Raw genomic sequence first — 25,550 nt, forward strand, 5'->3', positions numbered from 1 at the left:
ACTAAAAAACCAACCTGTATAAGCCAGATCCAGTTCAAGTTCAGTACTTGAAGCAGTAGTGAAGAGGAATCCAGAGGTTAGAAAATTTACACTACACAACACATTGGAGGAAAACCAGTTATTCACCATTTCCACATCAAATATAAAGTATACGCATATATAATAAAATAAATTGTCCAAGGACAAAAACTGGACAAATTAAATAAAACAATTAAATACAAGGATTTTCATTGAACACAAGCAGAAAATCACAGTGTTCCTGAGATTAATAACCGACTTTTTACAGACTATTAGTGTGTTCCGTTATTCACGATAATTAGTTCGGTATAGCCATAGAACATTCTCAGAATTAGTTGCTGTTCTCTTTAGATAACTTATGTTTAGAATTTGAATTTTTACATTTTATCAAACTGTTCTACATTTTCTTATATTCAGTTGGGTCTTTCCCAAAATTATTTACAGGAATACCTGCTAGTCAGATCATTTTGGGTAAGTAATAGTTGTATTAAATCCTGAATCCACCTAAGGTTTCGAGAAAAATCTCTGTGCATTGAGCTATAGGGATTTCAACTCAACTTAAAAGTCTAGCCGAATAAAATTATTATATCACTAAATGAAAAAAAACACAATATAAATAATAATAATCATAAAAGTCAAACAGAAATGAAATTTTATTACTTAAAAATTAAAAAAAAAACAATAACTATTAACAAAAACCACTTTGCATCTTATATATAATTATATACATATATATATATATATATATATATATATATATATATATATATATATATATATATATATATATATATATATATATATATATATAACAGTTCTGAACCGACATATGAAAAAAGTGAATTTTTCTACACGGAGTTTCTAAACATACCATGTTATTCGAAACATTCCATACATAGCAAAATAGCTTTCAAAACAAAACAAATTTGACTCAAACCTGTCAACATTATTGTTTGTGTGCGTAAATTTATCAAAGTTTTGATATTTTGTGTTGAATTGTGTTAAAAAACGAAATGAAAATTGATATAGGAAATGAAAATGACTTTTTTTAACACCATTGGAAAGTAGATTTTCAACACTATGGACCTATTATTCAATGCTTAAGAGTACGATCACCCTACATTAATGTATGAATTTAGATTGTGAAAAATTACGAGCATTACCAAAACGAAATCAGAAGGTTTTCAGCCTAAAAATGCGAAAAATCTTTCTAGCGAAGATATCGATAACTTCTTAACTGAAGCATTTGATGATAAATACCTAGCAACAAATGTAAGATATTGAGTGAAGTTTTCAAATAGTTATTTCATTACATATTGTAATTCAAGGTTGCTTCAGTTGATTATTATAATTTTTGATAACTATTCACTCTGTATAGATGAATAATAATGTATTGTATGAGATATTTGTTAAAAAATGTATATTATGTTTCACTAACGATAAAAATAAAATAAATACAACAATAAAAATTAATTGGCGCTCCGGGGCGACTTCATTGATTCCAGTGGCGCATTTGCTTTTTCAGCTGCAGGAAAACCCGGAAAAACCTGCAGCACCACATCATCTGAAGATCTTGATCTAACAATGTCCTCTCTCTCATAAAACAAAATGTAGGGTGTCTCCAGAGGCTCCAATAAATTCAATGCATCGCCAGAACACTTCGTGACACGACTATCGTCAAACTTAAACCAGTCCGTTTCTTCTTTGACCAAGGCGTAATAATGACCACATTCAACGTCAGAACCACAGTGAACAATGACTGCATGAATATTATAACAGTGGTCTGCTAGGTTGAAATGTTCATCTATTTCGAACCTTCCAAAGAGTTTCTTGCTTCCGTTAGAGGTTGAGTCTTGTTTGAAAATCATCAGTGTTATTATTAGATTGACTGGTGCCTCAGCTATACTTGTTTCCTTATAACAGTCAGTTAGTTTGGCGCATGTTTGACAATACAGTCGATCATCACCTGTTAAAAATTCCATTTTCAGATGATTTAACAATAAGCTTTGCACGGACTGGTAATTAGTCGTATTAGGAAAAGCTAGATGAAGTTCCAGAAATTCACATAAGTTTTCAGTACTTCTTGAACATTTACCACAATTACCATTTGTTAAAATAAAATAGTTGTGTTTCTGAAAAAATCTATGAAATGTAACAAAATTTTTCAACAAAAAAACTTAAAGAAACATTTTTATTAGTCGTTGATAAAGTGTCGTATTCTACTCACATATAACGGCTATTATTCTATCGTAAAATTCACCTTGTGAATAATAGCCATCGTTATCGATATTTGTCAACAATTAATTCGTACACAAGACATTTCAAAAACTCCAAAACATGTATTGATCATATATTTTTTTTAAATACCCTTGATGAAGGTTCTTGTGCACCAGTCGTGTTGGAAATGGGTATCACCGATCATTATCCTATCCTATCCTAGACAGCTTCAAAATACGCATTCAACAAATTAGTTTCCTACATTCAAGCTAAAAACTGGTACGAACTTTATGAACACAATTATCCTAAACGTTTCAACAATCAAATACAAGAGATCTGATATTAAACATAAAGAGTGGATAACAAGAGGTATAGTAGCTAGCATTAACCAAAAAAAAACGATTGTTTATTCTTATGAAACATAACCCCACCCAAAAGAACGTAAATAACTTTAAAAAAATCGTAATAAACTGAACGACCTCATGAAAGAAACCAAAACAAAATATTACCAAAATACAATAATACTCAATCAGCAGAATTATTCATATCGTTGCCGTTATTTGAATGACATGTCGAACAAAAATAAAAGTCAAAATAAAATTCTTGAAATTGAGATAAATTCAAGACATCGCCAATAGATTCAACGAGTACTTTACAAAGATCGGAAAGAAATTATCAGAAAAAATTAAAATCAAAGCCAGCTTTATACCTAACAAACCTCGAACCAGTCGTTTGAACTAGTTTTACTCAGAACAGATTACTGAAAAGGAGACTGGAAACAATTAGATGTTTCAAAAGAATGAAGCGCCTGAGAAGGATGGGATAACGATCGAAACTTTACAACTTATCGCATATCACATCTGCAGACCGTTGACGTACATCATGAACCTTTCACTGAAAACTGTTATTTATCCAAAAGCATTCAAAATGGCAATTGTGAAGCCTCTTTTCAAAACAGGATCAAATCGAATAGTTTCGGGAAGAACAGGTCGACAGATGATGCTGTTAACTTATCAAAGATATAAATAAGTCAAGTTCTAGACAATAATCAAACTACTTCATGTATCCTGGTTGATATTAAAAAGGCATTCGATAGTGTCTGCCACGAATTGCTTTTGAATACTTTGGACGATTAGGTTTCAGAGGCACTGCTTTTCAGAGTTACCTGAACAATGTACCGAAATAAAAGGCTGCGTAAGTCCTATCCGAATAATTGAATTTTTTGTTCCACAAGGTACCGTCCTGGGACCTATACTCGTCAACATATAAGAGAATAACTCATCCAAATCGAATGTAGAAGGAAATGTCATGAGCTTTGCTGATGACACAGCAGTATTCTACAAAGCCAAAATTTGGGAAGAATTGACAACTGTAGTACAACGGGACTTTGGAAATATCTTTGAATGTTTTGACGGGCAGCTACTAACAGTAAATACAGACCAAACATACTTCATTCTCTTCACTTCTAACTCCAAAAATTTGTCTAATTTTAACACCATAAAAATCCAAGAAACTAATGAAGTTATTAGTATTAATAGGGTAGATAGTTGCAGATATGTATGTAGATAGGGAATCCACCTAGATTGTAACTTGAAATGTAACGTACAAATACACTATGCAGTGAAGAAACTGAGGAGTATTCTATATAGGATGGAACACTATTACAAAATACTCACCAAAGGCCAAATGAAAATTATATATTAGGCGCTGATCGAGAGCCACCTAAATTATAGAATCGTTGCGTGAGGTACAGCCAATAAAACGTTTTTCAAAAACCTGGAAAAACTGCAGAAAATCATCCTCAAAGTCATTCTTATAAAACCATATACCTACCCAACTGAACAACTTTTTATTTAATCGAAAATCTTAGATATTCGACAATTATAATTATATTTCATGAACATTGTGGTCCGCCAAGATAAATATAAAGCAAATTTACAAGCCATCATTCATCCGTACAACACGACAAAAATCGAACGTGTGGCAAGTAGCAAGAATCAAAAAACATATTGCAAAAAAGTTTTCTTTACTCAGATCCAAAACTTTATTATCTCACCAAAAAATTTGAAAAATATCCAGAACTGGAAACTTTTCAAACGAAATACCAGTCATTGATTTTCCAAATTCCATTGATATGTTGATGTAAAAAATATTTATCACTTGTGTGAACTTGTGTGTCAATAAATTTTTATCATTATTATACGCTCGTTGAAAAATATACTATTGTTGATGTAAGTAAAAAAACTTGACTTGTTAATTTTTTTTTTCACATCCACTTCAACCTTCACTTTCAATCCACTTCCGAATGAAATAATTGAAGCAATGAAGAATTGTTGGCAATAATAATAATAATAATAATAATAATAATAATAATAAGCTAATAAGCCTGATGTAGTCCTTCTCGACCACCAGACCAAAACGATATTTGTCGTGGAGTTTTCAGCTCCTGGCGAAACGAATATCGTCAGAAAAGAGGAGGAAAAACGGATAAAATATCAAGATTTTCTCTTCAAACTCCGCAGACTCTATCCAGATCACTCTGTCAAGATGGTCGTTCTGATTATTGGAGTCCTTGGTGAAATGATGTCTTCTCTACTCTCGAATCTCAAAATCATACCGGCTTGCCGCACTAAGGCAGAAATCTTAGCCGCACAGATGCAAAAGGCTGTCATTCTTGGCTCACTGCGTTTGCTCAGGGCACATGATTCTCGGACCCAATGATCACTTACACCACGGTGTGGGGAGTGGTCATTGGTTGATTATGCTGGCGCGCCCTCCCGAATGTATCGGGGCTTCGGGGGATAGGGCCTGACCAGCGCACACTACGGTGAAAAAAAAAAATAATAATAATAAATCGGCTTTATTGATAATACAAAGAAAAACAATATAAAAATACATTTGGAAATGAAAATAGATTACAGGAGATTCTGGTACTCCTTGGCGTCTAGCGCAAAACTACTCAAACTCAACGAACAAGCACCACTCCATAATGCACGCGAACATACAAAAATAAAAGACACTCAACAGTGATGGTACCACGAAATGACAAACGTAAAAAAAAATAATAATTTGTGACTACCCTCTAAAGAGAGTTGATAAATAATTAAATTTCATTGATCTGTTGTTTATTAATTTGTTCAATGAGCAAAAGTTGACATTACTGACTATCATAGATATAATTTTTATATTTGTATTTGAATTTCCTGATATTGAATCTCTTCAATTGCTCGGGCAACGAATTATAGAGTTTTACAGCACCAAAAAGAAATGATCTCTGAAACTGTGCAGTGCGATGTTGTGGCATAGTTAATTTGTTTTTATGTCGTCTAATGTTTCTTGAGTGAATATATTTACGCAGAATTAGTTTTTGTATTAAATGGGGAGAATGTGAAAGGGTAATCAATTTATGCACAAATCAACCCAAATGATGAATCATACGGTTTTTCATATTGAGCCAGCGGGAGTTTTTAAAGGCTTCAGAAATTGAATCATACTCACGAAGTCCATATATTAGGCGGCAACAAGAATTTTGCACTTTTCATATTCTTTTTTTATCTGAATCACATAAGTATGGCCCATATATGAAGTCACAGTAGTTGAAATGGCTTAGCACCAAACTATCACAGAGCATACTTTTTAGAGGTTGACTCAGAATAAAACGATTATAGTATAACAGTTTCAATGACATATAAGCTTCTTTCATTAAATTTTTAACATGACTATTGAATATAAGATCAGTGTCAAGCATCACCCCTAAGTTTTTAGCTGTATTAACAGGAGTCAAGATAGTATGACCTAGTTCTAAACGGAAATTGTTTTCTGCAAATTTACGATTCTTCAGCGATCCAAAATGCATCATCATTGTTTTATTAGGATTATTTTCAAATCATATTCAATTGATAGTCCATTGATCGAATCAAGATCAGTGTTGAAGAGATTTTGTATAATTATATGTCATCAGCATACGCCCGTATTCTACATTTCTTGATGGACTTGATAATGTCAGAAGTGTAAATGATGAACAATAGTTTCTTTACTCAGTGGGTGATTAGGAAATAATAGTAATATTTATATACTATTAGAAAGTAGTGTTTCGGGAAAGTACGAATATAGTCAGTTTATTCTATATAGTTGAATCAATATTACTCTGCAAAACATATCAAATAATATATAGAATTAAAAAAGAAGAATATAATGGATATTATTACTTCACCTCACCCATGAGATAATATTTACCTTCGCAATAATTCCATCCGAAAAAAACTTGAAGAGATTTACGTTAAATATAATGTGTATGATACAAATTTTACCATACCTCATTTAATATGTTGAAATTGTTAAATTCACCATTTGCCTAATCGAAATCTAGCGGAACATTAGCTCCTCCTCTTGTTGAACGTGGTGACAAAATCACAACTTATATCACCTGTCAACAACCACGAAAGGGGAATCAAAGCAAGCTCATTGTGAATAAAGAATACATTCTAGTTACCACACGAGTGGAAGTAGAATACTAACGGCCAATGCTGGCTTTTGGAAGGCTTGAAGGCGGTCTTATTTGTCCAGCCACCTTGATTTCTAAGCCCACTACTTCACTATAGCTTTGATGCTTCGCGTTCGCGCATCTACGGCTCACTTCAGTATACATATTCTGCATTTGATCCGGTTTCCGGTATCAAATTCGAACGGGCAGCATCCTGAAAGTCACTAACTTCGAATTGGAGTTCGATTTTGATCGCGTGTGTGGGTTCGAGTGGAGTGATGAAGAACGTATTCTCGTTATGAAACTGTGTTTTTATTGTGTGAAAGATTTGTTTCATCAGTACAGGTGACAACGAGACATCAGGTGAGTTTCACTATGGTTAACCGGATCTAATGTAAATACCTCATTACCGATTGGATTAATTGATTATCATCCATCTACTTGCATGAATTTTCTCGCTAGGTCTTCGATAGTACTTTCAACACAAACAGTTTCCCCAAACACCAGAGCTGGAACTCTCTTCACGACATACTCTTCAGGAGTTGGGAGATGAAGTAGGCTACTTCATCTTCTGAAGATGCAGACTTTGTTGGTGTTTGGAAACAGTGCTTGTTTTAGATTAATCGTACTCCAGGGGTATAAAGTGTGTAAAAGCCAAATGAAATAAATTCATTATTTCTGTTACGTACATATTTTAACAAAATCCCGAAACATATTAAATTTAAATTGTAATTTGACATACTTCAACGGAAAAATGCCACCCCTACCTTCATCCTCTGCTGAATGACAAGTACAACCCGCAATTTTTTAAATGGAAAGTATAGGCTTGTGATATATCGTTTGGAAGGTCTCGTCATTCCCTATTCAGAAATGTTATCGCTTTCGAATTTATTGCAACAGTTGAGATAGAACAAATTGAAATCATGTGGTTACCGAAATTCGAAAAAAAACATTCAAAACCTATTGCAATATACTCAAAACTTATTTCACGTAGAGGACTTGATAATAAGAAAGTAATCAAAAACCATAGTAATGTTCTTTAGTTGGTTAGTTTGAAACGCCTTGTCAACTTGTTTTGTATGTTACGACATTAGTTGCCATATAATTGATTTGAAAGAAAAATTAAAAAGATTATCTTAAAAAAATAAAAATTATATTGAGCAACAAAAAAACTTAAACTACAATGAAATATAATACAAATACGTTTGGATTGTTAGTATCCACAATCGCCTTCGGGTGATTGTGGATACCAAAAATCGAAACGTCGTGAAGTAACTTGCTTTGGAATATTTTAATTTTCGTTTCTCGTTAATACTTTTTTAATTTTCATGTTGTGTTAATAGTTCAATTTTTTTAATTGTTGTATTGTATTGTTGCTTGTATTTTATTTCATTGTAATTTATGATTTTTTTGTTGCTTGATATAATTCTTATTTTTTCAGATGTTCTTTTTAATTTTTTTTATAAATCCGAACAAATGAAATGCATCACGAAATATTGTCAACCACCTTCAAACATTACTTGTCAGTATTTCAATTTAAGTTTGAAGTTCGTTTACTTCAAGTCTGACAAATGCATAAAATAACATTTTTACAAATGATTGGTTACGGAGGTGAAACCTGAACACAACAGAAAGTGGTTCGCCTATTTCATGAGAAATTTCCTAATTTACCGCCCATATCTCAAAGAACAATAAGCAAAGTAGAGAAGCAGTTTCGCGAGCCAAGTCATATGGGACAGATAAAAAAAGCAGCTGCCAATGCAATGAGTGATGAACTCAAATTAGATGTGATGCTTGAGTTTGAGGAAAACCCACATACATAGAGTAGACAGGCATCCACTACATTCAATGTTAGCGATACATTAATATAATAATAATATTGATAATCGGCTTTATTCATCAAAATAATGATACAGGCTGATTCACGGTGGATGGCACATTAGACGTTTCTGGTGAACCAGACAACGGATCACTTTGAAAATTTAATGGAGGGCATATTCAGACATTCTCTAGCCAACTAAAATATTTTAGACAATGCGGTGTTGCCGCTTCTATTAGAAAGCAGTAGCAACTTTGATTTTTCAAATGGAACACTCTGTATATAATATTATTTTTGAAATCTCCAACAATTGCCCGACAACTTTTTTTGATATTTCCCTATACCTATCTGTTACCGTTTTCGAAATAAAAATTAATTTCAATTTTTTTCTTCGAAAATCATGACTTCTAAAAATGCCGATATATTTTAGTTAAGAAGTACTATGATATCGAAATTTGGTTTGGAGTTAGGTGATACTTGGACACTTCCCACACGTCAGCCTAATCTCCGTTACTTCAATACAGGGTGGTAAAAAATACAGTTTTTTCGTTTGCTTGAAAAAGTTGCTGAAATTTGATTATTTCAAATAGAACACCCTGTATATTATTGAAAATTCGGAAAGCTGCTGAAATTTGCTTTCTTTCTATGTATATCATACCTATACCTAACTAGTCAAGTTTCGGACTTATGAACATTTATTTGTGAAAATGTCCCTTCAGAATGGTATTTCCATTCGGTATTTGGTAAGCAGGCCATGATTACTATTTGACAGTAGCGTTGTGACATTCTCCTAATAATATCGACATTTTCGTCACTTCAGAAGTTGCAAATACCTTCAAAACGATGGAACAAAACTATTCAAACGAAGTTCTTATGAATTTGTTTATTATTTTTGGACAGTGTGACAAAATTATCAGCAGAACATGTAGAAAGTTCAATGAAATGTATCCGAATCTACCGCCAATGAACCTCAAGAAATTTATACGAATTCAGAACAATTTCAATATGTTTGGATAAACTTTAAAAAAGCACCAAGAAACTTGAAATTGGAAATATTGATATGAATAATTATAAAAAAGTAAAACAATCATGTGGAATATTTCAAAATATGTTCGAATCGCTGGCCGTTCACTTCCAAGCACTTTAAAATGCGGGTGTTGACTGCTTTCGTGGTGGCAGATCTGATTTCATTGGGATCCAAATCTTCAAATGTTTGGGCAATCCTTTCTAACAATTCATCTCTCGAACGCACGGATATTTTGTAAACTTTTTCTTTAAACATTCCCCACAAATAAAAATCTAATAGATTAAGATCGGGTGATCTCGCTGGCCAATTCCATGGTCCCAAGCGCCTCATCCACCGATCGTCAAATACTCTAGCCAGTTCTGCGCTCACTTCTCTTGTGCAATGTGCAGGAGCTCCGTCTAGTTGGTACCAAAAGTTTCGATAATCTTCGAGTGGCAGATTATCCACGAAACTGTCTACAGTATTCTCCAAAATATTCAGGTAGCTTCTGGATGTTAATGACTCCTCGTATATCACGTACCTCAATTTGTTGTCCATCAACATGCAGAAGACATTAAAACTAAATTTTTCTTGAAATCCGGCTTCTTTTGTGACGTGATGATTTTCACTGGACCAATAATGACGATTTTTTCTATTGAAAATCCCTTCTCTCGAAAATTTCGATTCATCAGTCCAAATAATTTTATTTAAAAAAAGTGGATCTTCTTGAATGCGTGTCAACAACATTTCACAAAATTCTACTCTCTGTTAAGGATCTTGAGGCTTCATTGCTTGAATTTTGGTGAATTTATAATCATGCATTTTATGTCTTCGCAAGATTCTTTGAACCGATGAATATTTTATACCCAAATCTTCTTCAGCACTTCTTATCGATGACTCGGGAAATGCGTGAAAATATGCTAAGACATTATTCTGGTTGTCTTCGAAAGTTACGGGTCGAGGCAAGTTTCTTGGTGCTTTTAAAGTTGATCCAAATGCATTGAAATTGTTCTGAATTCGTATAAATTTCTTGAGGTTCATTGGCGGTAGATTCGGATACATTTCATTGAACTTTCTACATGTTCTGCTGATAATTTTGTCACACTGTCCAAAAATAATAAACAAATTCATAAGAACTTCGTTTGAATAGTTTTGTTCCATCGTTTTGAAGGTATTTGCAACTTCTGAAGTGACGAAAATGTCGATATTATTAGGAGAATGTCACAACGCTACTGTCAAATAGTAATCATGGCCTGCTTATCAAATACCGAATGGAAATACCATTCTGAAGGGACATTTTCACAAATAAATGTTCATAAGTCCGAAACTTGACTAGTTAGGTATAGGTATGATATACATAGAAAGAAAGCAAATTTCAGCAGCTTTCCGAATTTTCAATAATATACAGGGTGTTCCATTTGAAATAATCAAATTTCAGCAACTTTTTCAAGCAAACGAAAAAACTGTATTTTTTTACCACCCTGTATTGAAGTACGTGTGGGAAGTGTCCAAGTATCACCTAATTCCAAACCAAATTTTGATATCATAGTACTTCTTAACTAAAAGATATCGGCATTTTTAGAAGTCATGATTTTCGAAGAAAAAAATTGAAATTAATTTTTATTTCGAAAACTGTAACAGATAGGTATAGGGAAATATCAAGAAAAGTTGTCGGGCAATTGTTGGAGATTCCAAAAATAATATTATATACAGAGTGTTCTATTTGAAAAATCAAAGTTGCTACTGCTTTCTAATAGAAGCGGCAACACCGCGTTGTCGAAAATATTTTAGTTGGCTAGAGAATGTTTGAATATGCCCTCCGTTAAATTTTCAAAGTGATCCGTTGTCTGGTTCACCAGAAACGTCTAATGTGCCATCCACCGTGAATCAGCCTGTATACAAAAACAAAAATAATGATGAATGACTAAGTTCAGCTTGAGCTGTTTTTCAACTTAACCTAGTTAAATAGACAATTACAAAAGGATATCTGAAAGTTATACAAAAAATTGAAAAACAAATGACAAAATAGTAGATAGAAAAACAAAAGATAAACTGCATATTATGCATAGTTATATAACGTGTGGTGTCTGAACTCACTGGGAAGTGCATTTTAGAAGACAACTGAATTATATAAGGAATTTCGAGTGAAACAAGCTGTGGAGTGTCTGGGAATGATGAATTTATCACGATTTCGGGTTTTAGAGTGACTCTGTGTTTCAAATGTTGCTTATCTTTCAAATAAATAGTGAGGTTTTTTTGAGAGATCAATTTGTGAGTTGCAACAAAAAGGTGCAGTTGCCTAATTTTAATCTTTCAGAGCCAGCCAATTTCTCAAATTTAGCTGAGATATGATTAAACTTTCTTACACCATAAGAGAACCGTATACAGTTTTCCTGAATTTTCTGGAGGCGTTTCATGTCCGATTGTATTATGGCAAACTCATAGATAATATCTGGATAATATCAGTGCTTCACATAGCTTCAGTTAAACCTGGATGTTATCCAGTCCCTATTTCGGTACAGCTGACGTAAGATATAAGAGTTCTGACAAATTATACTAACATGCTTGTGGAATCTGAGTTCGGAGTCTATTCAAAGTCCCAGGTTTTTGCTTTCCTTCACTATCGAAAGTGTATCATTACCAAGTCGAACATCGATATGGTCTTCAATTTCAGTCCTTTTTCTTTTCGTACCTATCGGTAAAAGTTGGGATTTAGTCGTGTTCAGTTTCAGGTTGTGAGCACCTGACATGTGCGAGAGATTTTACAGATCCTGATTGACTTTCTGAACAGCTTCTTGCCAGTTATTTTTACTGGATGAATAGTATAACTGAGTATCATCTGCGTAATGATGTATGCGTATGTATGTATGATATAATTATTATGTTATGGAAATCCGAGATGTATATTGAAAACAAAATCGGACCAAGAATTGATTCCTGAGGGACTCCGAAACAAACTGATGAAGTATCAGAATATCTACCATCTATACATACTATTTGCTTACGATTTTGTTGGTAACTCCCTAATAACTTAACACTGTTTTTATCAAATCCAAAATACGAAAGCTTCTTACGGAAAACTGTATGGTCCATTGTATCAAATGCCTTACTGTAATCAAGCAATACTATTAGAAGCAATTCATTTTTATCAATTGATTTGAATAAATCATGCGTTAAGTTAGCAAGAGCAGTTGTAGTGCTGTGGGATTCCCGGAAACCTGACTGGACAGCAGTGATGATGTTATTACTATATACACATATGAATCAATCTGATCTTTGAGATGAGAGAACACACGCAATACCCTCAAAAAGTTAATGTTCGGGCAGGGAATGTAGAAAACCATATCATTGGTCCGTTTTTCATGGAGGGTGAATCGAATGGCGATAATTATTTGGCACTACTTCAAAATGATGTCATTCCAAGTTTAGCAAATATATATTCAACGAAAGTCATATTTTGTGGAGGAAAAATCAGTTTTTCATCGACCTTTTTAGGGTATTTTTTACCTTCCACAATCTGAAAAATATAAAAATTATTATGAAGAACTTTATAAAAGTATAGAAGGGTAAACTTTATAGTTTACCCCGATAAGTTACTGCGTAAAAATCAAAGTATTTTTCACAAGGAAAAATCTTCTATTTATCAGTAACTTGTAGAAATAATACAATACTTATCTTTTACGTTTCGGAGGCCGAAATCTGCCTCCGTCTTCAGAAATGGACGAAAAAATTCTATATGTTCGCAGTTATTCCTTTTTTGATTGTTCATTCCTTTACTTCTTCGACAGATGTCGAAGGAGTTTCCAAATATGGAATTATGTCAATGTTATTGATTGACAACTGAAACATTCGATGTAATACAAGGTACTCTCCGATATCAGTCTGTTGCCATTTCGCCACTATCTAAATTTTTCTTCGAATTGGGTAGCCAAGTACGGTCTATTTCTAAGGAGCTATTCGAGATACAATTCTCTCCAGACATGAGAATATACGCTGAATCTTTCAGCTTACGTCTCTTACAATGAGGCTCATTGGTAATCATTCTTGTCCTATTCCATTCCACTCGATGTTCACCGTCTGATTTTAAAATGTGTTCTGATGTTGAAAGTCTTTCCACGAATGTTTCTATTGATAAAACTCTTCAAATTGTCAGATCCAGGTTGGAAAATGACTCAACTTTAAAACATCGAACGAAGTTGGATGTTAGTTCTATATCAGAACTTTCAAGATTATGTATTGACAAAACCTATTTTCAATATGGAGATGATTTCTATCAACAAGAATTTGGCATGACTATGGATTCCCCTTTATCTAACATATATATATGGAGTATTTTGAAGAATATTTTGTTGAAACTTATCAGAATGGTCCCAAAGTTTGGTGGCGATACGTTGATGATATCTTTGCTGTTTGGAATAGAAACCATGATAACCTGAATGCTTTCTTGAATTATATCAATGAGCGGGAGCCGACAATGAAGTTCACAATAGAGATTGAACAAGATGGTCGACTCCCTTTCCTTGATGTAATGTTGGAGAAGTCATCAGATCAATTTGATGTTTATCGGAAGAAAACACATACAAATAGATATCTTCACTATACATCAAATCATCATGCGAGTGTTAAAAAAGGTATAATGAATTGTCTTTACAAAAGAGCTACAACGATATGCAATTCAACTGAAAATCTCAATAAAAGAATATCATTAATTAAATCTGGTTTGAAAGATAACACTTATCCAGATTCGATCATGAATTCAACGATAAATGCAATAGAAAATAAAGAGTCAATTAAAAACCAAACGAACATACAAACAGCTTCACAAATTCAACAACATCCAACTCAATAATTACCGACTCAACATCCACCGACACCGACACAAAAAATGTTGATTATAATCAACATTTTTCTTATAAAAAACTTAATTTAAAAACGAATGCTTCTCCTGATGACATCATTCTATTTTTAGGTTAGTTACTAGTGACATTTCAGAAAAAAGCGGTTGGTATTTGTCGTCGCCTACTATTTCAAATTCGTAATACATCACCAAAAACCAATTTACGATCTAAAGAATGAAGGTAAAAAAACATTTGAATTACTTCAGGAATATGGACTGCATCAGTCGTACCAACCATATCATTAACCTTAAAAACGTAAAATACAGTGATATGTAAACAAAAAGCAGCTCCGTACATTTTTTAACATTTTTATAAGAAAAATGTTGATTATTGAAGTGAAAAGTTTTAAAGAAGGAGGAATAAGGTGTAAAGGTGACCTAGTGAATAAATGCATGTGTTTTTAAATAGTTCATTTAGTGAAAAAGAAGGCTGAAATGTTGCCCTTTTCTGAACTTTGAAGGGCCGTAACTTTTTAAATAAGGGAGAGCGCCGCTTTTTTTTCGGATTCGTAATGTACGCATCAAAATACGTAAGTACAGTCAAAAATTTTTTCAAAATCGCCGGGTGTCTACATAACGAAAATTTACCAAAAATACTTTGATTTTTACGCAGTAACTTATTGGGGTAAACTAGAAAGTTTCCCCTTCTACACTTGTATAAAGTTCTCCATTATAACTTTTATATTTTTCAGATTATGAAAGGTAACAAATACCCAAAAAAGGTCGATAAAAAAGCAAATATATATCCTGATCCAGGAAACCCTCAAGTTCCAGTGAATACGATATAGTTTCAGCAGGATGGAGCATCATCACATTATCAAGTTAAAGACCAGCAAGCAATACCTCTATACAACATTTCTCAATAGGGAGGCGAGGATCAATTGAATGGCCAGCGCGATCACCTGATCTTTCATTATTTGATTTTTTTATGGGGATATGTATGTGCCAACACGTTCGCGGTGAACATTTTGAAAATCTACTTCGTTAACATGCATAGTTCTTTTTCGTATTCTACATTTGATAACGGTTTGCATTACATTTAGTTTTGCATTACATTTCGGTAACCACAAGATTTTAATTTATATTATCTTAACTGTTGCAATAATCTTCTGTAGATGTGCCGGCTTCTTGGAATCTGATTATTATTGTTGAAGTTTCATTTATTAGTAGTAGGTGAATATAGTATCTATGAATTGTTATCAGTTTTATTAAAAATATGCGATTTAATTACTGCTGTTAAAAAACTTTATCAACATTTGATAGCTACCACTGAACAATATCTTTATGTTTTACCGCCGCATCGTCCAAATCCTACTTGAAACAAGTGTGCGTTTCAAAGTCAACATGAAAAAACCTAAAAGCTCTGTATTTCAAAGATGACTCTAGCAAAACAAGTGTGCTACATTTTCGGAAAGTAAATTTTGAACTCTATTGAAATATGCAGGATTATACAGGGTGTTTCTACAAAAATAGTATTCCATCGATAACTGGTGATATCCCTTTTGAAAAAAAGAATTTTTCATTCCACTTGTTCACTTTTCGAAAACATGTTGTAACTTAGGAAAGATGATAGATATCGGTATGCGGTTTTCACCATTAAGGTTGTCATAAAACATGATCTTCATTCACAGTCATCAATGTTCATTCATCTAGTTTGAAAACAGGTGTTTCCCTTCAAAATTAGACAATTTGGCTCACTCTGTGAAAATTGTGTGTCGTAGTTCCATAGTAACTTGAATCATTACGAATGCCAAATTCCTACAAGAAAGTGAAATATTTAATAGTCTGTGAATCATACTATTGAATGCTACTACATTTTGTTGCTATGGATGTAAAGATGAATTGTGTATAATGATGTCCGTGTAAGATGATTTGTGGAAAGGCAAAATCATGTTCATTAATAATTCTAGTGACGGTCATCTCAGTCGTGAACTTAATCAAAGGGTGATTGAAATAAAAAAAAACTGAAAAACTACTCAGCTGCCGGCTTATACCAGGTTGTCCATGAAAATTTTAGCTAACAAGGAACCCAAGGGATTTCTCATCATTGAACCTTCGCTTCAATGAACTTCGAATAAGAAAACTTTTAATGATTATCTGAAACATATCTACATCAAAAATATATTATATGTGTATTTTATGAGCTGAAAAAGAAATGATAGCAATAATAACATCCGAAACGAATACTATAATTGTAATGAAAATTAAAATGAAGTAATTTATATACACCCTTAATACACTTATTTGCTACATCATTGCGAAATCATTCAAAATCCTCAATCTGGGGTCTTCCACATTTTCTATCTCTCTGCCAGCGTAAATCCTATTGTTCAATGTCCCCCATAGAAAATAGTCCAAAATAGTAAGATATGGTGATCTTGCAGGCCATCTTATTGGCCCATTGTTTGTCTCGAAACGGAAGGACTCCAATTACTTCATTTCAATTTTCATTAAAATTATAATGTTCGTTTCGGATGTTAAGATTTTCTTATTCGAAGTTAATTGTAGAAAATGCTTAGAGCAATGAAAATATGAAAAAATATGAAAAGGTACCTGAAAATGAAGAAAAACTCTCTAAAAACTCTACGGTACATAGGGAGACGTGAAAGTTCCTATTGTGTTTTTATTTCACTAAGTCAACCAATTTCCAGGGCTGTAATTTAAAAGGAAATAATTCACCCAATTTTAATCAAATATTACCGAAAGTGAACGTCTACGATCCAAAAACTACAACAAAAAATACAAGTCCGTATTTGAAAATCCAAAGGTGGGGTGGCCCAAGTCATCTAAAAGATTCATGAACATATTCTGATAGCTCACATTAAGTGCCAATAGCAAAATGTGGACAGATTTTCAATATATCTGCGAATAAAAAAGATATAGGCAAAAAAATAATTTGGGATTTTTCGGTTTTTCCTATATACCTTCAGAACCCAATGAACTATAATCGATTTTTTCACACCATTGAATAGGTGTCTAAAATATGCAACTTTGCTACAATTTAACCGACACTCTAGCTCTTATCGTTTACGAGATCCCCATGTACAGAAACGAATTTGAATAGCCCTGTATATTCCTTGCCAAAGGAGGATTTCTATTTGATTTTACTGAACTAAATAGTATAATTAGTCCTCTCATTATTTGAATGCATCTTTGATATATTCATAAACATCTGACAGTCCTCAACAGATATCAACAACGCATTCATTTTTGCTGCCATAGAATCCAAGCAGAGCCTACGCGTTTAAAGTGGTAAATGAATTGATCATACCCAATTATACAACAATCGAATTTTGATATTTTCGTTACTTCCAGGATTGAGAATAATAGAAATATCACGAATTATAATTGATTAGGAAAAACTAAGCCTTGAAAGGAGGATTACGGCAATACAAAAATATACAAAACACGAAAAAGTAAGTTTTCATTGTGGTAGGGTACCTACCTGTCGAATTTTTTGAGTTGTCTGAATTATATTCTGAATAAATCGAAACAATTTATAACGACAGGACCGTAATTTGAAATTGTTGTCACTGATGATAGTGGTTATTTCAAATAAAACGCAATAGAAATATCAATTGTAATATACCTTGGATCGTAAATTTATTGCTTTAGTAATATCTGTAATGAAAAAGACGGGTCCGTATTCAAAAAAAAGTTAATGGTGGCCATGTTGACACGAAACGTTATATCGAATATTCATTATTACGTCGTCATAGTACACTTCGAATACAACAACATTTTCCTTATTCATTTTTTGATACTCTTCGAAATAACAATTACGTACATTCAAAAAAACGAAAAACAGCATTTTTGGTTTTTTCCGTATAACTCCAGAAGATCAATAGTCCCCGTAAATTTTCTTCGACCATTGTATTATTTTCGATGGCAGTTACCTGTTTTCCCATTTAATCTGGCCCGCGACTGCCTATGATTACCTAATTGTTGTTACTATTGCTGTGATAAGTTGAAGAAGAAAACACAGAGTGATAATTACACGGTTTTATTTACTTGCAAGGTAAAACTTAACAACAGAAATGATGACAAAGAAAACATAACTTAAGTATCTGAGTTTAGGCATATTAATAACTAACAAATAATCGAAATAAATCACAGTAAACCAAAAACACTAATGAGATTCATGTAATTCTGATTTTCCACCAACAATACTTTGTAGTTGTGGGTCAATTTTACTTGTACCAATTATCAAAAGATATTTAAGATGCTCATCGGTTAATTGAGATCTGTAAACATTCTTTGTGTACTTCAATTTGGAAAACGTTTTCTCACACAAGTAAGTACTACCAAAAACAGAAAACAACCCACGAGCAAATTTATGCAAATTATCAAATTGTTCCAGTGGAAGACTCTTATAAAATTCCAACAAAGATGAATTTTGATATTTGTATTTAAGCATATCACTGTACCGTAAATCAATAATTTCCATTTGGACTTCCGGAGCCAGGGTTTCAATGTCAGAATCAAAAGGATTTTGAGAAAGCTTAATTTCATTCGCAATAACATCAAAATCTGAAAAACGAGTATCAACATTTATCTTCAAAGCACTCAAAGTTTCGATTGCAAAATTGACGGGAAATTCAGTCTCTGTAGTGTGGCTGAATATTTCACATGTTTCAAAATGTGTGAAACATTTTTCACGTGATTGCGATATCAAATACTTCTGCCTGAAGGATTTGATATTGGTGTATAAATCAGGGAGAAGCTGATTTTCTCCTTGCAATCTCAAATTCAGTTTCGATCTCTGCTCGAAGTTCAAAAAAGCTCTTAAGGACATTACCGCAACTAAGCCAGCGTACGGCAGTATGATATGGTAAATCATTTTCTCCAATCTGTTGAATAAACTCGCGGAATTGTCGGTGATTCAGTCCACTGGATCTGATGAAGTTAACACTTGATATGACTGGTTTTAGAACTTCAAACATATCCAAACATTTTCCGCACAAGGACTGTTGATGAATGACAATGTAAGACCAATGGTTTTGAACCACTATCATTTTCTACAGCCTTTGACACAAGTGCAACCACTCCTTTATTTTTACCATACATATTTTTGCCTCCATCAGTTGTTATAGATTTCAAATTTCTCCATCGAAGGTTCTTTTTATTAATGGCATTTTCAACTCCCTCAAAAATATCTGCCCCAGTTGTCGTGCCGTGAATACTATCAATATCAAGAAGTTTTTCATACACTTCATAGCTTTTATCTACTCCGCGAATAAAAATCAACACCTTAGCAGTATCTGACACATCCGTTGACTCATCCAATGCTAGAGAAAACCACTCATGATCTCCATTTTTGTCAGACAGTTGAGATGATATATTTTCTGCGATGTCTTGCACCCTCCGAGCCATGGTGTTTGCTGACAAACTGACACTTTTAAATAAATTTACCTTTTCGGGGCATATTTCTTCGGCTACTGCAATCAAGCATTCTTTTATCATTTCTCCATCGGTGAATGGTTTGCCACGTTTTCCGATTTCAAGAGCCACACGAAAGCTGGCGCGAGTTGCAGACTCTTGTTCAGTATTCGCTTTGGTAAACAAAGATTGCTGCGATTTGAGTCCGCGTTTCGAAGCTTCAAATTTTTCCTTCCGCAAACTTCCTGTATACTTGGAATAACTTTGAAGATGTTTCGATTCATAGTGTCGTTCAATGTTATAGTCTTTGAGAACAGCTATGGTTTCATTACAAATTTGAACATAGCGCCTTATTACTGGACTCAATCAAAAAATACTGAAAGTTCCATTTTTCTTGGAACGTTCTGCATTCACTGTCGATTTTTCGCTTATTTTCCATACTAACAAATCACACATAAAAACAATAAGTCAAATCAAAATACTTTTATTGACGGGTGTTACTTTATTTCACAATAGACAGTTCCGCTTCCTTCGCCTTTCCTACGCAGACTAACTCGCAGTTACGCCGCTAGCCTTTTTATATGCAATTATTACTGCCATTTCGAGGTGATCGGAATACACTAGCTAGAACCAGAACTTTCTCGAACCAACGCGGTAATTCCAAATATTTAATTACGCCTAATGCCACCTAGCGGGTAGCTGGAAAAGATAGTACATAGTACCACAACTCGTTACTAGATGTTGTTAAGGGTCACAATACACAATAATAATTGAAATGCAAAAATAGCATAAGTTTGCTTAGGTCACGCACTTTGCAATTATCCTAGTCTAGAAATATAGTTAAGGGCAGAAATTGGCCCTTGGAACAAACTGAAAAAATCATTATGGCCCAAAGGCTTCAAAGTTTGGAGACCCCTGGTTTAGAATATAGCAATGTTAACAAATAATGAAAGAAACGGTCTGTATGTTTTTGTTATCATTATCAACATCATTATTATGAAGTTCTCAATTGGAATTAAAATTGAAATCTATTCAATAATTATATTCACAATATTCCAGTAGCACCAGTTATTCCACGTTTTCTTTCGCAAACAAAGTTGATTGCTTCATTGTAGTAATTCTTCAAATTATACTTCACACCTTTTTTATTCACTCTTACGATGTGTGAACCATTAGAATCATCTCATTCATATGTAAATCAAAATCAGATTAAACACATAATGAATAGTAATTCGTACAAAGCAACTTGGGCAATTAAATTATTAAATCAACGCTTCCCATTAGAAATGACTTATAACTAACTAAATTTCTCATAAATTAGTAACGATGAATTACATATTACGAGAATCATGTTAAATTAACGTTATCTCCTTCATCATGTTGTTGAAATGAGTTCATTTTATTTATTTTACCCACTGACATGTGTAATTTCATTTGGATGGTAATAAATTCAAAGGAAAACGAACCGAGTCAGAGAGGAATGAGTTCACATATAGATCTGCGAGACATGGTGAAAAAGGGTGAGTTTTGAGGAATCCCTTATGATTGTTAATTATTTCAACCCCTACAAGCTAATACGAATAGAAAATCCAGAGTAAACATGTATAACTTCCTGAAATTTATATAATGTCTACCGCCGTAGTGGACGAAATGTCAGGCACGAAACCTGCACTTCAAACAAACCCGGGAACCATCACCAACAAACCTGTGAAATATATATTCGATTTAATTCCTGTCATAGGAGTTTTGTTTGAATTGACGAAGGAATATTTCTCAGAAGAGGTAAGTCTTGAGAAAAAATAAACTTTTTCTACTTCTCCATCGTTTTACATTTCTATTTTTCAACAAAAAAATGTATGTAACTTCCGGGAAAAAAAACAAACAGAAAAACCATAAACATAGAAACCTCATAATAACCAAATTGGTTGTATGAGTTGATTTCTTTTTTTTCAGATACTGAGTCGCATACAAAACAAAACAGAAAAGCAGAGAAAAGAATGAAAAAGATGAAATGGATAGTAATTTTAACATATACAGTGTGTAAAAGCCAAATGAAATTAATTCATTAATCCCGTTACGGTACATATTTTAACAAATTTGAATTATAATTTGACATATTACAACGGAAAAATGCTACCCCTACCTTTAACTTTCGTCGAATGGCAGGTACAACCACCAATTTTTTTATTGGGAACTATAGGCTTGTGATATTTTTTTGAAAGATCTCTTCACTCTCTATTCAACAATGTTATCGCTTTTAAGTTTATTGCAACAATTGAGATAAAATATATCAAAATCATGTGGTTAACGAAATTCATCAAAATACTCTTGAAATTTATTGCAATATATTCAAAACTTATTTCATGTTGAGGTATTGATGATGAGAAAGTAAGCAAAAACCATAGCAAAGATCTTTTAGATGGTATACTTTTGAAAACTCTAAATACTTTTTGTGGCAACTTTACAGTATTTCAATATGAGTTTGAAGTTTGTTAACTTCAAGTCTGACAAATGGTAAGATTAGGGGAAATGCATAAAATAGCAGTTTAATAAACGATTGGTTACATATACATATATTACATCTATTTGATAAACATGTGCTCCTATCTGCAGGTTGAATTGTAAAAAGAAATGTCTGCTTTACGTTACATACAACCTCAAGCTCATGATGCAAACCGGGGATAAGGCTCATAAAACATATTTAACTTTGAGAACACCGGCTTCAAGGAAATATTATGTAACTCTACGGAATTACGTTAACGACACTCTGAAACGCGAAAAAACAGCATATATGCAATATATTCTAAACAAAAATAAAAAAAATTCTAAAGCAATTTTGAAAAATATGTCATATTGGGGCATGAATACAAAGCGTTCTTCACAAATCAACAGTCTACCGCAAGAACTGCGTAATCCAGAAGAAATTAATATTTTTTTTTAATGTTACTGGAAATTCTACAATTGACAGTGATACCTTATTATTTTATAGTATAACAGATTCAATATCAATGCAAGTTTCTCGTTTATGGAAATATCAAATAAGGATATCTTTGAAGCTATCAATAAAATATAATCGGTATCGATAATATCAATATCAAAATGATTTCAATTATTATTCCACATTGCATAGATGAAGTAGAACATATGTTTAATGAGTCTCTGAGGCAAGGCATTTTTCCTGATCTTTGGAAAATTGCCTTTGGAAATTACCCACTTCCAAAATACCTATACCCACCTGTTTCAACGAGTTACGTCCAAAAAGTATTTTACCAGCATTCTCAAAAATTTTTGAAAAAATAGTAACACAACAAATCAAAGTATATTTGGATACAAGTAACATACTTTCAGAAGTGCAATCTGGATTCCGACAAAACTTGCTTTTTTAAACTGAAATCCTTATACAAGTTCAAGTTCCAGCTTTCTCAAGAAACAAAACTGAAATTAGTTCAATCATTGATTTATCCCCATATTGAGTATTGCTGCTCAGTGTATTACAACTTCTTGCCAGACTATAAAAAACACAAACTTCAACGCATACAAAATACTTGTATGAGATTTGTGTGCTGCATAAACTACCGTGGACATGTAACTCCATATTTATTGAAATTAGATCAGCTGAATATTGAGTTTAGAATTCGTTATCTCATATCTGTATTCTTATATAAACTATTGGAAAGCAAAACTCCCAATTACTTGTTCAGATTAATTAGTAAGCGATCTGATAATCATTCTATCAATTTAAGAAAAGATACATTTACCATTCCATATCATGTTACCACCAAATTTGAGGGATGTTTTTCTTACTTTGGACCGAAGTATCTAAATAATTTATTACCGTATATTCATTTGTCTATATATCAATTCAAAAAAACTTTGAAAATTAATTTCTTAGATGTTCAAAAATGATTGTAATGTTTTATATTATCTCCATAATAGTTTTTTTTATATTATTTTTGTGTCTATTGTAACTGTTACTTATAGTCTTAATGTTTGCTTTTTTTTTTCTCTTAATTATGGTGGAAGATAGCCTCTGGCTAACCCTTTTCCCTTTGTGTATGAAACTTGTTTTTGCTCAATAAACGTTATTATTATCATTATATTATTATAAGGATAAAACCCGAACACAATAGGAAATAGCTCGCCTACTTAATGAGATATTCCTAATTCATCGCCCATATACCTCACGGAACAATAAACAAAATAGAGAGAAGCAGTTTCGCAAGCTTAGATAAAAAAAGCAGTTGCCAATACACTGAGTGGTGAACTCAAATTAGATATGATGCTTGAGTTTGAGAAAAACCCACAACATCGAGTTGACAGCCATCCACTACATTTAATGTTAGCCATACATCGATAGTGATCATATTAAAAGAAAATAAAATGCATCCCTATAAAATGATACCTACTCAGGAGCTCATGGAGAACGATTTTGATGAACGAACTTATTTTTGTGAGCAAATGATGGACATGTTGGATAACAATATCATGCAATATGATATTGTTATGAATGTACTATGTCTCTTAACGGTCATGCTAATAGGCAAAAATACCACTACTGGTCAAAGGAAAATTCTCACTGGATGAGAGAAGAACATACGCAATATCCTCAAGGAGTTAATGTTTGGGCAAGGATTGTAGGAAACCATTCCATTGGTCTCTTTTTCATTGAGGGAAACTTGAATGGCGGTAATCATTTGGCACTACTTTAAAATGATGTCATTCCAAGTTCAGCAAATTTATATCCCGATCCAGGAAAGCCTCAAGTTCCAGTGAATACGATATGGTTTCAGCAGTTCAGCATTACCAAGTTAATGTTCGGCAATACCTCGATACAACATTTCCAATCGGTGGAAAAGGAGGCGAGCATCGATTGAATGGCCAGCGCGACCACCAGATCTGTTTCAAACGGAAATTGACATGGTTTCCTTGTTCATCACTCATTTTTATAAAACAGATTTCGTTTGATGTTTCTCAATTAGTCACATATAATACAATGAAAAGATACTCATTAAAATACTCCTCAACCATTGAATGAAACTTCTCTTCGAACAATAGTTTTATTAACGCTGAAACACGAACTGAAAATAATAAACCCATACATTAATGAGTTAATTTAATCGTCAGTCTATTTCAGAATATGTTCAAACACATCTCCACCTCTACTTAAACAAACATGTAATCTCTGATCAAGTGTGGAGTCAAACTATTGAAAGCAGTTGTAACTTTCGATTCTTATCTTCCATTGTTGTTATTGGAGTAGAGTAAACCATATTTTTAATGAAACCCCGCACGAAATAATCTAATGGATTACCATCTGGTGTTCTAGGAGGCCAATAAAAAGGTCCATTATTACCAATCCATCTGTCTTCGAAGATTTGGTTAAAGCTTCGCTGACTGGATGAGAATTATGGGGTGAAGCACCATCCATTTGGTACCATACACGTTCTCTTCCTGGTCTATTATTTAAAATGATTTGAATTCCATTCCTCAGTAAATCTTCATATTTTGATGTATTCAAATTATCATCATAAAACTCGATATAAAAAATGGACTCATTCTTTATGGCACAAAATACATTGAAATACCATCTTTCTTGAAAACCCCTTTGGCTGACAACATGGGGATTTTCTGGCGCCCAATAATGACTGTTGTGTCTATTGAAAACTCCATTTTTTGTGAACTTGGCCTCATCTGTTCATATGATATTGTCAAGAAAATGTTAATCCTCTTG

This window comes from Leptinotarsa decemlineata, unplaced genomic scaffold, assembly GCF_025532065.1.
Source record: "Leptinotarsa decemlineata unplaced genomic scaffold, Ldec_3_MD MMD2_tig00026358_RagTag_RagTag, whole genome shotgun sequence".
NCBI classification, from domain to species: Eukaryota; Metazoa; Arthropoda; class Insecta; order Coleoptera; family Chrysomelidae; genus Leptinotarsa; species Leptinotarsa decemlineata.